The 21,553-nt window shown below is 37.2% G+C and overlaps 2 long non-coding RNA genes across 2 annotated transcripts in view; one reads left to right on the top strand and one right to left on the bottom strand.

Moving 5' to 3' along the window:
* Nucleotides 1-12,852: 12,852 nt before the first annotated feature.
* LOC130998309 (uncharacterized) lies at nt 12,853-13,863 on the top strand. Its single transcript, XR_009093276.1, has 2 exons — nt 12,853-13,517; nt 13,620-13,863. It is a non-coding gene; the product is annotated as an uncharacterized LOC130998309 (long non-coding RNA).
* A 7,446-nt stretch (nt 13,864-21,309) lies between these two features.
* Nucleotides 21,310-21,553, bottom strand: part of LOC130998300 (uncharacterized) — a 55,411-nt gene continuing 55,167 nt past the window's right edge. Inside the window, exon 3 of the long non-coding RNA XR_009093274.1 lies at nt 21,310-21,535. This is a non-coding gene — a long non-coding RNA (uncharacterized LOC130998300). The remainder of the gene's footprint in view (nt 21,536-21,553) is intronic.

The raw sequence follows: 21,553 nt of genomic DNA, 5'->3' as shown, positions 1-21,553 counted from the left end.
TGCTTTTTAGATTAGGTGTTGGTTTCATGCTGCATCAGTTTGGTATTAGTCAATAAAGATTTAAATTTATATTCTTGAGGGATCTTAATTGTGATGGAGATGAACCATTTCCTACTATATAGATCAAGTCTAAATTAAATTTTTTTTGTGAAGTCTTTCAAGTTTAGCAGTACCTCCTCATGTACATGCTACCCACTCGATGGACTTGATTTCGACTGCTATTGTTAATTAATTATTTAATTATAATTTATCGTTTTTAATGTGCCATTTGTGATTCGTAGTGGCTGCCTTTTAGATGATTAAAACAAACAATGTGAATGATGAGTAAATATTAGTATGTTGCAATATATACTCCCTCCGTCCCACTAGACTTGGCACACTTGTCTTTTTTGTTTGTCCCACTAGAATTGGCACTTTCCTAAAATAGCATGTGGTCCCTACTTTCTCTACTCACATAAAATAAGTGGACCCTACCAACTTTACACTCTCCTCTCTTTATTCTTAATCTCCGTGCCAACTCAAAAGTGCCAAGTCTAGTGGGACGGAGGGAGTACATGATAGCAAATGAGCAGTACTTGTATAAATTCAGCACATGACTGTACTGGTAAAAACTATGCACAAGGATGATTTAGATGTAACAAATATTTTAGGTAAATTGGAACTTTGAGATATTTCAAAGTTATTGATTATTTTAATTAATTTTATTTAATTTATATCTTATTAAAAGAATTAAATTGAACAAATCCTAATTTTAATAATAAAAATATCTAATCATGCAAAATAAACATTAATTCCTAAAGTATAGTAGAATTTGACTACAAACACCCTTACTCCACCCACTAATATGTTTTTCATAATGATTTATTTTCTCTACATATTTGGTATTATGATTCCACGAATCTTCTCTTTTTTCTTGATATATAGTAATCTCTTCGTTCCTCAAACATCTACATTTCTTTCTATTTTGGTTCATCTCCAATACTCCTTCCTAACCTATTTTTGAAAATAATTTCATTAACAATTATTTTTACAATCTTCATTTTTTGTGAGACTCATTCTCCATTTATCAAATATACTCTACTTCCGCTTCTCAAAGTAAGTCGACAAAACTTTTAATGACCACCGAAACGAATAACTAATGCTCTCTCTGTCCCATCGATAGTGGCTCAATAATGTTCGGCTAAGTTATTAAGAAAAAAAGAGAAATGATAAAAGTAATACACAGTGGTGAAGTCCATAACTTTTGCGAAAAGATAGTTTCTTTTTTGAAAAGTTTCTTTTTTGAAACATATCATTATTAATGTGACATATAAAAAAAGAAAAGTGAATCATTGATCAATATGGTGATGAAGTATATTTATTCTCAAATGTTGGGGAAGAAATTAATAGAATTTTCAATTTTGGTTTGTCATGTGTAGCATTAATAATAATTTACCTTTTGATTTTCAGAATATCATGCATTTAACGACGTGAATTTGAAATTTGAATATGTATATATAATATAATATAATATAATATAATATAATATAATATAATTGATTGGGAGTATTTATACGCATTTATTTGGGGGATTTTGGTGTGGTTTCTATGTTTAATTCGTGTTAAATATCGTCTTTGGATATGAATTATGGTCTTATATAAATGTTTATGGTATTTGATAGGTTTTGGAGAAAAGTATTGATTTTGAGAAGAGTTTTGAAGTCGTGAAGCTGTATGAAGAGGAAGTTGTGCACGTCTGCCGTGCGGTGTGCCCATTCTGCCTGGGCGTGAATTGATTGCATGGATTGAAGGCTAAAGTGCCGAAAAGAAAGACATGCTGGGCCACCATGTTTGAAGAGGACTGATTTTAAGTTAGTTAATTAGCTAGTAGTCCACTAGTTTGTTTTTGTGGACTTTACGTTACTTTTTTAGTTGCCTATTTAGACTAGGTTAGTAGGTTTTGATTTTTCCTTAGTTATATATATATTAGCTAGAGATCAATTTGAGGGGGACTTTGTTTTTGGAGATATCACAATATTCCAGACGGCAACTTTGAAGCAAAATTGTGGAAGCAAATTTGGAGTTCTCAATTCAAGTTTTATTCCTTCATCTTTCCTTTGCAATTAATTATTTATTTTGTTTGATTTATTTTTATTATGAGTTCTAGCTAAATTTCTTTATTCCGGCATTGATTAGGGAAGCACTAGCGAAATTATTCTGTGAGATCTAATTGTTCTTATACGTTATTTTATGTTTGCATCTGCGATTCTCCATGTTTAATGATATTAATTGTTTTAATCCATTAGATAGTTGCAAATATTTATTGGGTTAGAATTAATTATATAGCCAATTGAACCGGCCATCCGTAATTGTGGTTTAGGTTTGATTAGTGGTAAATTGACACATCAGGGTCAAGAGAAAAGCAATCTCAATTCAATAATCCTGCGTCAGAGTTTATTGGTTTTGAATCGGGTTTCTCTAGATATTAATGCTATCGGCTCATTAAACCTATAGAGCGTCTCTTACGGTTGTCAGTCGATTAGGGTAGTAATTAGTGAAGCGTCTTCCTGATTATCGAATAATTAAGGAGAAATAAGATCACGTCAGAAGCGTCTTCGGTGGTTATAACTGGTTTGTTTGCATGATTTAAAGTTATTTTTGCATCGATGATCGGAATAATTGAGCTAGGGTGGACTTAATTGATTGCTGGAATTCTTTTATTAATTGTTGGAATTTTTATTCATCTTTTAGTTAATTGGAAAAATTGGTTTATTCGGATTTTATTTATTTAATTTTAAGTTTAGTATTTTCTATATTTTCTTCTCAAAATTTCGTGGTTACTTTGCAGACTTTAATTGGAGAAATTCTCGCCAGTCCCTTGGGAGACGATTTTGCTTACTGCTGTCTGCGCAGTGTGGGCATACCGGCTGACTGCCGGATATTTTTGGTGTAAAACGACCCACCAAATTTTGGCGCCGTTGCCGGGGATTGGTTTTAAGCAGGATTTTACTGATTTCAGTCTGTCTTTTATTTTTAGTTATTTTATTTTTAGTTTATGCCCCGTTCTTCTCGTACAGGCGTATTAGTTTTTGATCCAGAAATCGAGAAGACTGCACGAAAGTTGAAGAAGCAAGCTAAGGAGTGGAAAAAGAGATCCAATTCTGCTCCACCGAGTCTTGAGGATCAAGAAGAAATTAAAGATCCAATGGGTGACCGTAACAATAGGGATGAGGAGAACGATAGAGAGATCGTTGATCCTCGACAAGAACCACCTCAACTGATCAGAGAGTTAGGCCGTCATAGAAGCAATCGCCCTTTGTGCATTGTCCTTCCTGCCATTAATGGCAACGCTGAAATACGGAGATTTACCTGGAGAGAGTGCACACAAGCATCTGGCTGAATTTGATCTAGTTTGCTCAACTCTACGCCCTCATGGTTTTACTGAAAATAATTTGAGGCTATTGACTTTTTCTCATACTTTGCAGGGTAGAGCGAGAGATTGGCTTTTTGATCTTCCTCCTGGTTCGATTAGAACTTGGGGAGATTTAGAAGAACAATTCTTGCGAAAATTCTTTCCTGAGTCCAGAGCTGCAAATTTGAGAATGGCCATTAGCAGCATTAAACAGAAGAAGGCGGAGAGTTTAGCCGATTATTGGGAGAGATTCCAACAGCTGTGTCGCAAGTGTCCTGATCATGGATTTTCTGACTACCAATTGCTTACTAACTATTTTTATCGTGGTATGTCTTCTTTTGATAGGAAAATTGTTGACGCTGCTTGTGGTGGAAGCTTGACCAATAAAACTTTGGACGAAGCAAAGTAACTCATCGTTGACATGGTTTCAAATGGCCAACAATATGAGGATGAGGATGATGATCGTTATAGGCCAGTGCAGAAAGTAGAAGATTCCAACATGAACGAGAGAATTGATGCTCTCACCTCTTTAGTTAGAGGACTTGCTGTCTCTAAAACTCAACACGTTCAATGTGGAATTTGCTTTGAAAATAATCATCCTACTGATGCATGTCCATCTCTGCAGGATAATAATACTGAGCAAGCGTGCATGGGATCCGCTGATGAGCAAGAGATGAACGCACAAAGGCAAAGGCGAAACGACCCTTTTTCCAACACCTACAATCCAGGGTGGAGAAATCACCCAAATTTTAGGTGGAGACAGCAGGAACCAGGGATGTACGCGCCGAATCCGCCGCAGGCTGGACAGTATGCCCATACCGCACGTCCTGCACCGAGTTCTGCACCCAATATGAGCGATATCATGAAGAGCCTCGCCCAGAGCAGTGAAATTGTGAAGAATTTGGTGCAAAGTCAGCAGGCATTCCAGCATGAAACTCAGGCAGCGTTGAGTAATATGGGCACACAAATCACGCAGTTAGCCACTCAGGTGAACAAGCTGCAGGCGAATCAAGGCCGACTTCCTTCTGTCACGGAGATGAATCCCAAGGAAAATGCAAGTGCTGTAACTACAAGAAGTGGGAGAATTCTAGTTGAGCCACAACTTAAGCAGCAGGACAAAGAAGAAAAGCCCGATGAAGCCAAGGACGATGCAATTTGTGAGAAGTCACCAGAATCCACCGAGCCTAGCTCTTCTAAGGTAAGTGGAAAACCTAAGGTTTCAATTCCTCAATCACTGATTGCACCACCTTTTCCTTCTAGGTTGGCTCAGAACAAGAGAATTGAAGAAGAGAAGGATATTCTAGAAATCTTCAAGAAGGTAGAAATAAACTTGCCCTTGCTTGATGCAATTAAGCAAGTTCCCAGGTACGCAAAGTTTTTAAAAGAGTTATGCTCTAAGAAAATGAAGTTTGGGAATGATGCGAGAATTCGAGTGAGTGAGAATGTTTCTGCTGTTCTGCAAAGAAAATTACCCCAAAAGTGTCGAGATCCTGGTATGTTCACTATTCCATGCATTATAGGTAATAAGACTGTTGAGAGAGCCATGCTAGATTTAGGAGCATCCATAAATGTCATGCCTTATTCTGTGTATAAGGATTTGCAATTAAGACCTTTGAAAGACACTCGTGTTATCATTCAGTTAGCTGATAGGTCTACTGCATATCCCGAAGGTGTTGTTGAGGATGTCCTTGTCAAGGTCAATGATTTGATTTTTCCTGTGGATTTTTATATTGTTGATATGGATGATTCTGCTAAGCAATCCTTGATTCTTTTAGGGAGACCATTCATGAAAACTGCTAAAGCAAAAATTGATGTGGATAGTGGAATGCTTAGCCTTGAATTTGATGGAGATGTTGTCACATTTAATATTTTTGAGGCTATGAAGCATGTTGAGGATCCTGAATCTGTGTTCATGATTGATGTTATTGACCATTTGGTTGAGGAATTTGTTGAGAATTTCAGGGAGGATGAGCTTGAGCATGTTATTTTCAGTTCCCTAACTGAAGAGAACTCCAAAACTGAGGAGAATGAAGCCATTAGAGAGATTATCATGCAGCTGTACTCAACGGAGGAAATTCCAGTTCGGCACCTGTCGAGCAGGATGCCCATACCGACCAGCACAGAACCAATTTTGCCCTCTGTTGTGAAGCCACCGAAGCTGGACTTGAAGGTACTGCCCCAGCATCTGAAATATGTGTTTTTAGGAGAGGATGACACGCTGCCAGTGATCATCAGCAATGAACTCAGTGCAGAACAAGAGGTAAGGTTGGTAAGTCTTCTTAAGATGCATAAATCTGCCATTGGATGGACTATAGCCGATATCAAAGGTATTAGTCCCTCTACTTGCATGCATAGAATCTTACTTGAGCCTAATAGTAAGCCGTCTAGGGATCCTCAAAGAAAATTGAACCCTGTCATGAAAGAAGTTGTGCTTAAAGAAATTCTTAAATTGCTTGATCTAGGGATTATTTATCCGATTTCTGATAGTACATGGGTCAGTCCTGTTCATGTGGTTCCTAAGAAGTCTGGTTTTCAATTGGTTAAGAATGAGAAGAATGAGTTGATTCCCATGAGGTTGCAAACTGGTTGGCGTATGTGCATTGATTTTAGGAAGTTGAATAATGCTACTAGGAAAGATCATTTTCCATTACCTTTCATTGATGAGATGCTTGAGCGATTGGCTGGTAAGGAATTCTTTTGTTTTCTTGATGGCTACTCTGGATATTTTCAAATTTTTGTAGCTCAGGAAGATCAAGAGAAAACCACTTTTACTTGTCCTTTTGGCACTTTTGCATGGCGTCGTATGCCGTTTGGATTATGTAATGCTCCTGGTACTTTTCAGCGTTGTATGATGAGTCTATTTTCTGACATGATTGAGAGTTGCATAGAAATTTTCATGGATGATTTTACTGTGCATGGAGACTCTTTTGACCATTGTTTGACTAATCTTGAACAAGTTTTGCAAAGATGTGTCGACACTAATTTGGTGTTGAACTTTGAGAAATGTCATTTCATGGTGAGAGAGGGGATTGTTCTTGGGCATGTGATTTCTGCAAGAGGAGTAGAAGTTGATAAGGCGAAAATTGATTTGATTGTTAAGTTACCTTATCCTTCTAATGTGAAAGAGATTCGTGCTTTCTTAGGCCATGCAGGTTTTTATAGGCGCTTCATCAAGGACTTCGCAAAGACTGCTCAACCTCTCACTAGGTTGCTTCATCAAGATGTGTCTTTTGTGTTCGATGACAAGTGCAAGGAGGCCTTTGATTTGTTGAAGAGTAGACTCACTTCTGCCCCCATCATTCAACCACCAATTTGGGGAGATCCTTTTGAAATCATGTGCGATGCAAGCGACTACGCCGTTGGAGCAGTGCTAGGGCAGAAAGTTGGGAAAGAGAGCCATGTGATTTACTATGCTTCCAAAACTCTCAACCCGGCTCAATGCAATTACACAACCACGGAGAAGGAGCTTTTAGCCATCGTTTTTGCTTGTGAAAAATTTAGATCTTATTTGATTGGCTCTAAAGTTGTTGTTTATTCTGACCATGCAGCTCTTAAGTATTTGCTCTCTAAAAAAGAATCTAAGCCTCGCTTGATCCGTTGGATTCTGCTTTTGCAGGAATTTGACTTGGAGATTAAAGATAAAAAGGGAGCCGAGAACTTGGTAGCTGACCATTTGAGCAGACTGCAGACTGTGTCGGACGGTATGCCCATACCAGACGACTTTCCAGACGAACAGCTGCTACACATCGACGGTAACACTCCTTGGTATGCTGATTTGGTTAATTTTCTAACTGCTGGAGTTTTTCCTAAGGGAATGGAGACAGCCCGTAAGAATAAGTTGAGGAGCCAAGCCAAATACTTCATATGGGATGATCCTTATTTGTGGAAGACCTGTGCGGATCAAGTGATACGACGTTGCATCCCTGATGAGGAGATTCATTCCATTTTGAATTTTTGCCATGCTCATGCTTGTGGAGGTCACTTTGGTCCCAAACGAACAGCACGTAAGATTCTTGATTGTGGTTTTTATTGGGAAACTATTTTTAAGGATTCTTACAATTTCTGCAAAAATTGTGACAAGTGCCAAAGAACATGTAATATCTCTTCTCGCAATGAAATGCCTCAAGTCCCTATTTTGGTTTGTGAAATCTTTGACGTTTGGGGAATGGATTTTATGGGACCGTTTCCTAGTTCTTTTGGAAATTCTTACATTCTTTTGGCTGTTGATTATGTTTCGAAGTGGGTGGAAGTGAAGGCCACCCGCACTAATGACTCTAAAGTTGTTGCAGGGTTCCTTAAAGCTAATATTTTTAACAGATTTGGAGTGCCCCGTGCCATCATTAGCGATCAAGGAACTCATTTTTGCAACCGCACTTTGGAAGCACTTTTCAAGAAATATGGAGTCCATCATCGAGTTGCCACAGCATATCATCCACAATCCAACGGTCAGGCTGAAGTTTCTAACCGAGAAATCAAGAGCATCCTTGAGAAAACAGTCAACCCGAGACGAAAGGATTGGAGTTTGAGACTGGACGATGCGGTATGGGCATACCGCACTGCATTCAAGTCACCGATTGGTATGTCTCCGTACAGGCTGATTTTTGGGAAGCAATGTCATCTACCTGTTGAGATGGAGCATAAAGCTTTTTGGGCCGTGAAGGAATTCTGTTTAGATGAGAAAGTTGTTGGCAAAGAGCGGAAATTTCAACTGCAAGAATTAGAGGAGATTCGATTGGAGGCGTATGATCATGCAAGTCGTTACAAGGAACGAACTAAATTTCTACATGACAAATACATTCGAAGGAAATCCTTTGAAGTTGGGCAGAAGGTTCTCTTGTTTAACGCACGCTTAAGGATTATGCCAGGAAAATTGAAATCTCGTTGGTTGGGCCCGTTTGAAGTTGTTAGTGTGAGTCCTCATGGAGCTGTGGAAATCCAAAGCCTCGAAACACGAAAGTGTTTTAAGGTTAATGGACAATTACTCAAGCCATACTATGCTGGAGTCGAGATGGAGTCGTTCAATGCGCTCAGCCTGACGTCTCCAACCATTGTCTAAGGATTTTTGAACTTCTTTTCTGTCCAACCAGGGACGTTAAATAAAGGCGCTCATCGGGAGGCAACCCGATTTTTCTTGCCCTTGTTTTGTTTATTTTCGTTTTTTTTTTCTCTTTTAAAAAAAAATAAAAAATAAAAAATAAAAAAATAAAAATAAAAAAATAAAAAAATAATAAAAAAAAATAAAAAAAAGAAGAAAAATGTAGTTTTGTTTATTTTCGTTTTTTTTTTCTATTAAAAAAAAAAAAAAACTTGGGATGTGTTTTGGTCAATTTCGCAGGTTTGGGGGTTGCCCTCCAGTTTCTGAAAAGTTGGGGGCCAAGGTGCAAATTCTGGAACTAGGATTTTTGACTAAAGTCAAAATTCCCTCAATTTGGTTTCCCCAAACACCACCTCCTCCATTCCACCGCTGCTCCGTCCGTCCACTCCTCTTCCGGCGCCGGCGCGCCACTCCGCACCACCGGAGTCGTTCCACCACAACAGCCGCCATTTTCGGTTTCGTACTACCAGTTCAGGGAAGTTTCTCTCTTTTTTTGCTTTTCATTTTTGAAACTTCTATTTCTTTTAGTTGTCTGCTGTTGTTTCTGTTTTGGTCTGTCATACTCTCACACAATGAGGACATTGTGTTGTCCAAGTGTGGGGGGGTGTCTTTATTTTGTGTGTCTTTGCTTTGTTGCTATGTTGGTTTTCTTGTCAGTTTCGAGTCCTTTGGCAATTTTTATGATGGATGATGTGAAGAGTTAAGATTAGGATATTGGATTTGGTATGATAGGCTGTTGCTCTTGTGATGGAATTATGCATATGTTTGTAGGTGTTCTTGTATGAGAAAAACGTGCAAAATTTGATCAAAATTACTTGAAACCTACTAAATTGTGAGGATTGAGCCCTAATGAGCACACATGACTAGCTCTAATTGTTTCTTTGATGAGTGATTGATTCGAACTTCAATGCCGAATTTCTGGTTTGCCTTGTTGCCATAGTCAAGACTGAGTTTGAGAATTTAATGCATGAAAATGATTAAGGCATTTAGGAATAACCATTGTTTGGCCTGAACATATTATCCGAAACTTCACTATTCCCTTAGTGAGCCCGTTTGTGCCTAATTTGCTCCTTTTTGTTTGATGAAAACTCACATATATTGAGCCTTAGCCTGTTTTAGCCTGCTTTTGTCCCTTGAAAACATGTGAATGCACTAGATTATGACGAGATGAGAAGATGAGTACTCCTATAATTTTAGTGTGTTGAGAGATAGTTCATTGATTCTATGGGATATATATGCTGTTAAAAAAAAATACCAAAAAAAAAAAAACAAAAAAAATTGAAAACAAAAAAAAAAATAAAAAATAAAAAAAAAAGAAAAGAAAAATAGAGTTCTATAATAAAATGCATACGTTTAGAGGATTGTGGATATGTTGAGGAGTTACTCTAGAGTTTTATTGATGGAAGGTCTGGTGTATTGCATGTTTTCAATCATATATTGAGCCTCTTTGATCCCCTTTTTCTTGTTTTATCCCACCTGTACGTACCATAGCCCCATTACAACCAAAGTGCAAGACCTTTTGATTTGTGCATTGGTTCCATATTTTGGTGGAGATAGTGACATAACGGCAAGCTATGTTTGAAGGCATAAAGTTGTGAATTGTGTGAATCTATTCTGTCCATATTTGTCTTTTGAGAGAAATTGAGTGAACTTGGTGAGACATGATTGAATTTGCACAATTTTGACTTGAATGAAGATCATGTCATAATTTTCTGAGCAAGAGTATGATTAGTGGTTTGTGAATGATTGTATCTTGATCAAGACTTTGAGTATTATCTATCATATTGTTGCCAAAGCTTTGTTTTTGCTGTTTTGAGTCTTCTTTTGTTCCTTCCCTGTCGTTTTGTTCTTTTTGGTGCTCGAGGGCGAGCTTTGTTTAAGTGTGGGGGGATTTGATTGGGCGTATTTATACGCATTTATTTGGGGGATTTTGGTGTGGTTTCTATGTTTAATTCGTGTTAAATATCGTCTTTGGATATGAATTATGGTCTTATATAAATGTTTATGGTATTTGATAGGTTTTGGAGAAAAGTATTGATTTTGAGAAGAGTTTTGAAGTCGTGAAGCTGTATGAAGAGGAAGTTGTGCACGTCTGCCGTGCGGTGTGCCCATTCTGCCTGGGCGTGAATTGATTGCATGGATTGAAGGCTAAAGTGCCGAAAAGAAAGACATGCTGGGCCACCATGTTTGAAGAGGACTGATTTTAAGTTAGTTAATTAGCTAGTAGTCCACTAGTTTGTTTTTGTGGACTTTACGTTACTTTTTTTAGTTGCCTATTTAGACTAGGTTAGTAGGTTTTGATTTTTCCTTAGTTATATATATATTAGCTAGAGATCAATTTGAGGGGGACTTTGTTTTTGGAGATATCACAATATTCCAGACGGCAACTTTGAAGCAAAATTGTGGAAGCAAATTTGGAGTTCTCAATTCAAGTTTTATTCCTTCATCTTTCCTTTGCAATTAATTATTTATTTTGTTTGATTTATTTTTATTATGAGTTCTAGCTAAATTTCTTTATTCCGGCATTGATTAGGGAAGCACTAGCGAAATTATTCTGTGAGATCTAATTGTTCTTATACGTTATTTTATGTTTGCATCTGCGATTCTCCATGTTTAATGATATTAATTGTTTTAATCCATTAGATAGTTGCAAATATTTATTGGGTTAGATGTCACAGCCCGCAATCCCTAAGGATGGCTTAACCGGGGTTATGACTCGGGAAGGGGATTTAGAAGCGGGGAAAGAAAGGGGCATCTTTTGAAACCGTAAATCTTACTTAACTTAAGAAAAATCATCGTATTTACTCATTAATACTCTTTTGAACAGTCTATGAAAGACAACATAAAACTTAATTAATATCATTAATCAAGTTATACATCATATGAAACCATTCTCTTAAGACTCAAAGTATGACATAACATACTATAACATCAACAACATCTTGCAGCGGAAAGTAGCTAGACATATGTATGAAGACATATTCTAGACAGGTTAACTATTTATTAACAACCCTGGAGACTCCGCTCATTGCAGCACCATCATCACATCAGCTCAACCTGCACATTTAGAAAACATATGCAGGGCTGAGTACAAAAGCACTCAGTGGGCACGTATGCCTAGGTATAAAAATACATGCTTCAAAACTGTAAATTGTCATGCCATCATAAACAGTACAGCAAGGGAGTTTTTTCGCTAAAAAGGCCCAAGCTTACTAAATTCATTTGTGATTCTTAAAGTTCGACTGATCAGTCTAAGTTCTCTTGTAATCTATCATATCTGGAATTGTGTGCCGGAGAGGTGGCCACCTCTCACGGTCACTTGACCGGCCAACCCGCTAGATGACTCACGGTCACTGGTGTACACTAGCCTTGGCAGGATAGCTATCAACTGCTCAGGACTCGAATTCGATTGCATCATTGGCAAAGCCAAAGCAGATAGATATCATACTAAAATTTAAACATTTTATGGCAAGACAATACTTGAAATAACTTTAACTCAAATATTTTGTAACGAAATAACTTGCTCAAATGTAACATTAAACTCATTTGATTGATATATAAAACTGAAATTAACAGTTAAATCATCTCATGCATTCATTCGTATAAGAGGCCTACGACACGCAGGGGATCTCTATATACGTATAGTAAAAGTAATGCCTACCTCATTCCGTTCCCACTAGGGGCGTAGAGTTACCTCCTTCTTTAGCTTTCACTTCCCGTCTGGACCTTTATTGACGAAGAGTCGATAAGTTCGAGAAGAAAGTCGTGTAAGAAAGGAAGATAGGTCTCTAAACTAAACTATCTCCTTTTTAATGATTTTAGGGTTCTAACATCCATATTAATCTTGTCTCGTTCAAAACCTTAAACTCAAAACATCTATCACATAACTAACATTTAGGTTCGAAACCGTTTATTTGAACATCATCATGCGCATCAATCATAACTCGTTCTACTCACGCCATCAAGTTAAATATTCCGTCATTTAAAAATAAATCATAGGATATCACATAGACAAATTATATCATCATAGATCATGCTTTCTTATATTTAAAATCATTTAATCATTTTCAAATAATCCATATTAATAAGTCATTTGAAAAGAATTAATTTAAATGAGAGTTTAACTCAAATTATTTTATTTTATAATCCATTTATAAATACTTGAAATAAAGAACTCCATTTAAATAATTAATTTAAAGGTCAATATATAATTAAATTAATCAAGCTCAATTTAAATTAATAATTAAGAGCTCAAATAATTTAAATAGATATAAACCCAAATTAATTAGATAAATTAAGTCTATCATGTTTTTCTTTGAATAAGGCCCAAACAATTAAATTAAAGAAGCCCAAATATTTAAATCTAAGCTCATCAATTAATTAAAGAAGGACCCAAATACTTAATAAAATCGGCCCAACAACAATTAATAAAATGGCCCAAGTCTTGGCCCAACAACAAGCCCAACAATTAACTATGGCCCAAAGCCCATCCTTCATCCTTTAACCTATCTCCACACACACTATTTCACATTCAAACACACACACTAAGCTGCGCCTCAATTCTCTCTCTCGCCTCTGCCCTCTCCGCCGCGCCTCGCCGGGATGCTCGCCGGACGGAGGCCGGCGTCGGCCCCTCTCCTCTCTCCCTGAACTCATTCCCCCTCTCTTCTCCTCTATCTCTCTCGCCTCTATCGGCCGCTATCGTTCATCTTTCTCTCTCAAGAATGACGGAACAAGGCGGCAGACGCACGCCGCTGTCAAAGCGGTGCGCCGCCGTCGCCGGCCGCCGCCTGCTCCCTCGTTCTCGCGGCAGATCCGCCGCGGCCTGAAGACCACGGCGTCGTCGCTCATCTCGCCATCTCCATTTCCTTCTCTTCTATTTATCTCTCTACACGCCCTGACCCTCTCCCTCTCTTTCCTCGATCTGCCGGAACAGGACGCACGCCGCCGTCAAAACGGTGCGCCGCCGCTGCTGCCTCCGTCGTCCTCGCCGGTGGCTCACGGCCAGGAGCCGTCGACCCCGACAACCAGGTATACCCCATCTCCCTATTCTCCTTTTTCTTCCCTCATCTTTTCCCCTTTTTTTTTAAATTAAAAACTGAAATCCCTCTCTCTCCTTTTCCCCTGTGGCAGAACGAAACCACGGCTCCGCCGCCTTCCGTCGACCATCGGCAGCCACCACGGCTGCCGTCCCCTGACCTCGACTCATACACACAGCAGGGGTTCAAGCCTCAAAACAGTCACACATAGCATATAGGATTTATCACAATTTCAAATACTGTAAATTTCAGTTCATATGTAACCTATCTTGTAACTGTAAATTTGTGAATTTGTTACTCATTTTCTACATATATCAAAGCATTTGTAATCCTTTGTTGATGAACGTATGATGGTGTGGTGGTGCTGAGATATAAGTAATTGTTTGCTTTGGTGTTTCTCAGCAAAACTTGAACGAAATACAGGAGCTTAGTTTAGGAAGAACACCTTAATTGATAGTGTAAATTGTTGTCTCTTCAGTGGCTGTGCGAAATTGGGGCTGCATAGGTGAGAAATGGTGAAGATGGTGAAGGCGTGGGGTTGGTTTAATAGAAGTAAAATTCTATTTCAGCATGCGTATGACTGAAATAAATTCTTCAGCATGCGCTATGACTAAAATAATTCTTCAGCATGCGTACGACTGAAATAAATTCTTCAGCATGCGTATGACTGAAATAAATTCTTCAGCATGCGCTATGACTAAAATAATTCTTCAGCATGCTTAGGAATTATTCGAATTTAATCATTAAAATATCTAATGGATTAATACATTAATCATATGGTTCCAAACTCAATTAAATACATTAACACATACAAGACAAATTCTTATTTGAAGTATAAAAATCCATTTGGGCTTGTCAATTTAATAATTTAACTAACCACATGGATCAACTTTAGTAATTAATAAAAATTCATATTTAACACTTAAATGTTAAATCATCATTAATAAATTAATGGACTCAAAATATATTTTGAGTGCATCGTCCACTGAAGATAAAATAAAATAAATCATCATGTATATAAATCATCAAATTCATATAAGTTCGTATTTTATTAATGGATGCTGAACCCTAATTACCATAATCAATCCTTAAATCAGTAATTAGAAGATTTTAAATCCTCAATTAAAAGTCGGGTCATTACATACTATCCCCCTTAAAAGAAATTTCGTCCCGAAATTTGTACCTCAGAAAATAACTCTGAGTACTTCACTTTCCTGTTAGACCGTAGTCTATTCTTGACCATGATATATTCATAGGTCCCTTACTATCGGTATCGACTTAGTCCTTAGTACCTGAACTTCCCGATCTAAGATAGATTTGGATCTTCCTTCGTAACTCAAATATTGACTAATAACAATGTTGTTTTTATGGATCATATGCTTTGAATCGTAAACATTCTTCTTCAATTGCGACACATGGGATACATTACGCACATTCTCAAAGCTTAGCGCTAACGCCAAACAGTAAGTTATTGGGCCTATCCTTTCTACAATCTCGTATGAGCCTATAAAACGGGTTTAGGTTTACCCTTCACATTGAGTCCAATGATTTCTCTTGATGGAGAAACTTTTATGGAAATTATCTCTCCACTTTCACATCATAGGTCAATTTGTCATTTGTCAACATGTGACTCTGTCAATCATGGCCCTCTTTTATTCACTATCAAATTTTGACGAATGATTTCAATCATCTAGTCATTTCATCTCAACAAAGTGGTGATCTATATTTCCTCACGTGTAACGCCTCATTTGCCAACCTATCGATAGTCAATTGATAACTGATATTATATGTCTCACAATGAGTGGCAAAAACATGTTCTCGGCTTTCACCCCGGTTTAGCTCGGTCGTCTTCAACATACCTCATTAGTAATTTCTATGTCGTTTAAGCAGAACTATAACAACTAATATCTCTAAAGCATTCCTAAAGCAACTTAAACAGTTTGTAAGGAGACCCACCATTTCGAGCATGTAGGCAGTCAGCATAAACGTCGTTATAAACTTTTATTCATTCATCGTAGGAATCTCGAGTCATGTGGGCATTGACTGCCCCCTTTCGTGACAACCTTTGCTTAAGTCTGATGGATTCGAAAAATCCATCTCGACAACGAAATTCATTGGTTCGTTAAGGGCTCGGTTTGTCCCAAACATGACATTAAGCTTGTCTTTATGAGCTTGAAGACTCAAAGTAACGATATGATATGTTGTAAAACCTTCACTTGCTAGCACGCAAGACATATTTCAACAAATGAGGTTACATCTCGTTTCATTTCTCCTAACTAGAATTTTTCTAGATCTTAATATATCTTAGTACTTCCTGGTGACAGTATATGGGTGCCATGGCTTTATCTTATTCTTAAGTTCATTGTCATGGAGATGCATATCTTCCCTTCAAAGAAGATAGTATTATTTGATTCCTCGTGGTAATTCTTGAAATTTCTTATCCTTATTCTTACTCTTAACTTCTCATCCTTCCTTCGTGCTCCTACCACAATTTTCCTCAAGCTGGGTGGTTTAATCACTTCTATCATCATTTTATCATATCTTAGACGAGACCTTCAGGCTCACTGCATCATCTACTACATTGGTCTTGTCCGTGCGATGGTTAATACCAAAATCATAATCCTTTACGGGTTCAACCCATCCTCTTTGTCTCATCAGCTACTACAAATTCCTTATCAGGTTTTAGAATCTCTAGCACTACAATTCAAAATCATCAAAACTCTTTATCATTAAACTATCATTTATACTCGACACCAATTGTTCGAGTGTCAGAGACCAACATTTATGTGCGTTATTCATAACTCTCACACTCACTCCATTTAGACACATAATCGATATCAAACTCAAATAATAAATTATATTTTAACAATTTATCATGCTCATAGTTCTCGATTAAATCTCGGACTTTGTAATTAAATACTAAATTCCAACTATAATTAATTAACGTGCTTCTCTAATTTATTCACCTCATTTAAACTAATAAATCTAATCCATGCTAATTTCTCATACTTAGCCATTTTATATGCATTTCTCATGCAATTCAAAAAAAACTCAATAACTTACTAATCATGCTCATCTCATAAATACTCAAATAATTCATATAGTCTTACTAACATAGCATTAACTCATATGCACTGCTAGTTCACTTACATGACTTCGCATACTCCACATATCTCAATTTAATAAATCATCGAATAGTTAGAAAATTCGTATTTAATGGAAATAAATTCCAAAAATTTAAATACAAATATTTTTAATTATTCTAAACACATTGGCATGCTCAAAATAACTCAATTAAAATCGAGCATCGCTCGTCTCTGGCCTTATGACTCACGGCCTTCATCAAATTTGAACCTTGGTGTTCAAATTAATCTAAGTAAATTATACGTGCAATATTTAATAAATATAAACACACATATATAAACTCAAATCATTCAATATGTTCTAGAAAATGCCACTTCCTTGAGCAAAACTCACACCTATTGATTTGGCATAAATTCGTTCACCCAATAGTACTTGTGTACATGGTCCCTAAATGTTCCTTATGTTCATCTTCATTCTTGGAGTCACTAAGACGAACTTATCCAGGTGAAGGTAGAATACTCTATCAACGATGCCCATAAATATATCTGGGCATTTGTTAGCCTGAATGGCACAACTACAAACTTGTGGTGGTCATAACCCGTTCTAAAAGTTGTCTTGGGTGATGACATCCGATCCTCAATCGATCTTGGAAAACACATTTGCACCTTTGAGTTGGTCAAACAATTCATCTACCCTCAGTAAAGGATATTCATTCTTGAGTATTAATTTGTTCCACGCTCTATTGTCTGTGCGCCTTTTTAAAGTGCCATATTTCTTCATAACATACAAATATGCGCTCCTGATGGGAATGCACTAGATATGATCTAACTTAGGTCTAGTAGTTTCTGCAACTGGATCTTTAGGTTCTCCGATTCCTTTGGAGTCATCTTGTTCGATGCTTTTGATCCACATGTCGATCTTGGTACTAGGTCGATGGTAAATTCTACTTGTCTGTTGGGTGGCAGTCTTGGTAAGTTTTCTGGATAATCTTAATGGAACTCACGTATAACTTCTATGTCCTCAACTGTCCTTTCGGTTCTAGCTCCTCCGTTTAGGTATACAAGGAAAGCTTGGTAATGTTTCTTATTTATCACCTTTATGGCTTGTATGTATGAAATAACTGGTATCCGCTCCTTATACTAATCTCGTGAAAACTTAAAGCGTCTATTCCTGGAAGTTTGAAGGAGATTTCCCATTCATTGCATAAATCATAGCATATAGTTCTCAGCTAACCAGTCCATTATTAGGGTTACATCTACGTTCCATATTGGTATAACATCAAGTTATTCGCTACCACCTTAAGTGATTCTACATTCAATTACAGGTTCATATAACTACGTGTCACTATCGTCGTTCCTTCTATGGGTGAAAAGTTTTTCATGTCTTGATCGCTTTGTTCAGTTTGTATTTGTGACGGGTGATCCCCGGGCATAACTACCTTAGCGTCTAGAGTTTTGCTGAGCAATTCAAAGTACGTAAACTCACCATGGTTGGCGAATGCCATTCTTATCTCATACTTTAGGCCAGGTCGAAACTTCTTCGGCATCTATTCATCGATGTCCACCTATTGTGGGGCATAACGGATATGTCGCAGCAAATCTGGTCGTACTTGGTCATAGACATCCTGTTTTGCTTTAGATTGAACATTTTCGTTTCTCTCCTCCTATCGCAGATATTAAAAAAAAAATATGTAATAAGTGTCCGTCTTATAGTCTTACTAAGACAAGTTTGCTAACATTCTTGAGTCATTGCTTTTCTTTTGGCCTCCCACCAAAATCTGTAGATCTAGTCAACTGGAACGCAACACATGAAGTCGTTTTTTTTTTTTTTTTTTTTTTTTGTGCGGTACAAAAAAAAATCAAAGGTTCTCTTCATCGTCTTAATCTAGAGTTTACCCTCAACTGGATTCTTGGTTTCATAGCTATAACAAGCTTTACTCGAGAAAAAGTTCATCCATCTTTCGTAATGGTTCATTTTTGTCCCCATCTCGTTTCTAGCTTCTCATCTACCAGACATTCTATTTTTCAAAGAAAGACGATCATCAATACATCCCTTTTCTCATATCACATGCGTAACACTTTTCCATGATTCCATCGTGAAATCAGCATAGACAAAATAACTCAAGTCCTTATTCTCAAACCTTACGGTTTGTACTATAAATTGTTAACAAAAGGAGTGGTCGATAATAATTAGAGGAGAAAAACTAATGTCAACTAATTTTAGACACAAACTGATGGACAGTTAACCAAGCTATAGTTTGGGTGACTTACTAAGTCAATATACTAACACTTCTTAGTCGTATACCTCAAAAGAATCTACTAGGACAACTCAAAAGTTGCAAAGGCTCAAATCTCGAATGATATAAAGTGTTGCAGAAAATTTGTTCAAGAGACTCAAATAAATAACCAGAGGGTAGAATGGAGTAACTACCAGGTCGAACAAAATGACCTAGAGTGAGAACCCATCTGATTTTTAAACTGAAGTTGAAATACAGGGGTTTATAAACCCTAAAGACGTCTACTGAGATTTGGATCATGTGGACTGGCCAGGTCCAACATAATCACTTCCCAGTTACACGGGAAACATCATCCCGAACTTGGTAATTCTAGGTCTTCTAAATTCTCATCATACTATACATAACAAAACTTAAGTTCACACCAGCAAGCTAAAAGCTTAAACTCAGGGTCCTATGTTCTAGACTCTTGTTTCGAAAGTTCAATATTTTTCGACTCTCCTCTCATGTTGCGGTGGTGGTGGCGGAGAATTATCCCGCCTATCCTTCACATCACACTCTTGATGACATCTTTGAGGCATTTTTGAAATCACAAAAGGAAGACTCAACTCGACCAACGCTCTAAGCATCCTCAAAACTCAAGTTCAATTTACTAACTCAACTTTAAGGAAACCCTCACGGTCACCTTAACATTCATCTGTAAGGCAATAAGCACTCACGAAATGCTAACAAAAAGACCACTCTGGTCAACCTAATATATCCATCAGTAGAATGCCTCTTTTTAGAGGACTTACATAAAGGGGTTATATAAACCCTACAAAAACCATAGTATCTATCGTAATGTCCCTTCTAAACCGACACCATTAATAGTACTATGTCTCGGTCTGGACCTCTTACAGTAATTGCTACCAGTTAACTCATCTAGTTGCTATTTTAGCACACTAGGAACATCCATCTATTTAACATCAGTAGGGTACTATATTCGCATGCTTATCTATCAGCATGTCAAAAGCTCAAGTATCAGTATCTCCTAAGTAAGTTATATACATCGCAATGTAATTGAAATTAATCAAAAACAAAGGTGTACTGCTCATACTCTCAAGATCATCCTTAGCTCTAGCCTACATCGGATTCTTTTCTCATCCTCATCAACTCTAGCCCTCCTCGGCTACTTCTCATCCTTTCAACCCTAGCCTTCCTTGGCTCTTTCTCATCCTTTCATAGTTTATGAACATGTGTTTGATAATCTGCTAGGGTATCTCTGTACCACATACTGTACGCCTCGTCCTCGTATCTGATCTTCCCTGAGTTCGATCTCACAACAGTCCTGGCCAACCTATAAGGAGAACTTAAAGGTGACTCTAGGAACTAACTCTACTTGGCTCCAGCAACAGAAATAAACAAAACATAACTTAGCAAAACTCCTACTAAGTAGTACTATTATCTTAAAACTCAAGCTCAAAATATCTAAATTCTCATCTCGTCCCATCTTTACTTAGTAGGGAATCTCTCTAAACAATGATATTAGATCCCTTAATCTAAATCATCGTGACTCAGTAAGACAACTCAACAATTCTCTCTCAAAGCCATCTCCAAAGACTATGGCTCATGATACCTCCTCAAGTACCATTAAGGTTGAGTGAGCAAAACTCGCGTCACCAAACAACTCAACATATCGTACAATATCTCATTGCAGCATGCTAATAACTCATCATTAATCATGCTATTATACTCAAGCTCATAACTCAAACTCATAACTCAAACCAACAAGTACTTAAAGCAATTGCTAATTCTCTCAAGCTTTAGCTCTAAGTTCTCATTTCATCCTTCTACTTAGTAGAAAATCTCTCTTAACAATGACATTAGATTCCTTCATCTAGATCATCGTGACTTATCACAACTGCTCGAACAATTCTCATCACAAAACATCTCAAATACATCACATCATAACTCATAATTATGCATCTTCAATTATATAACATCATATGATATAAACGCTATCATGATTCATCATGTAACGTCAACATATGCTCTTATAACATAATAACTCATTATTAATCATGTTGTCATCCTCAAACTCAAACTATGCATCTTTAAAGCATAACATCATAATTCATCATATAACCTCAACATCGTGCTCTTCAAAATTTAACGTCAAATAAACTTTGAAATTTTACATACCTCGTTGAGCCTGGTGTGATGGTGCGCTGAGCTCACGGTTGTTAATAACTATTAGTCTAGTGACTCATTCTAGACTAAACTCAAGACTTCTAATTCAGAGCTTAACCTTCGCTCTGATACCACTCTGTCACAGCCCGCAATCCCTAAGGATGGCTTAACCGGGGTTATGACTCGGGAAGGGGATTTAGAAGCGGGGAAAAAAAGGGGCATCTTTTGAAACCGTAAATCTTACTTAACTTAAGAAAAATCATCGTATTTACTCATTAATACTCTTTTGAACAGTCTATGAAAGACAACATAAAACTTAATTAATATCATTAATCAAGTTATACATCATATGAAACCATTCTCTTAAGACTCAAAGTATGACATAACATACTATAACATCAACAACATCTTGCAGCGGAAAGTAGCTAGACATATGTATGAAGACATATTCTAGACAGGTTAACTATTTATTAACAACCCTGGAGACTCCGCTCATTGCAGCACCATCATCACATCAGCTCAACCTGCACATTTAGAAAACA

The sequence above is a fragment of the Salvia miltiorrhiza genome, chromosome 1 (assembly GCF_028751815.1).
Source record: "Salvia miltiorrhiza cultivar Shanhuang (shh) chromosome 1, IMPLAD_Smil_shh, whole genome shotgun sequence".
NCBI classification, from domain to species: domain Eukaryota; kingdom Viridiplantae; phylum Streptophyta; class Magnoliopsida; order Lamiales; family Lamiaceae; genus Salvia; species Salvia miltiorrhiza.
The sequence above is the reverse complement of the archived record's forward strand: the minus strand, read 5'-3'. Positions and strand labels throughout refer to the sequence as shown.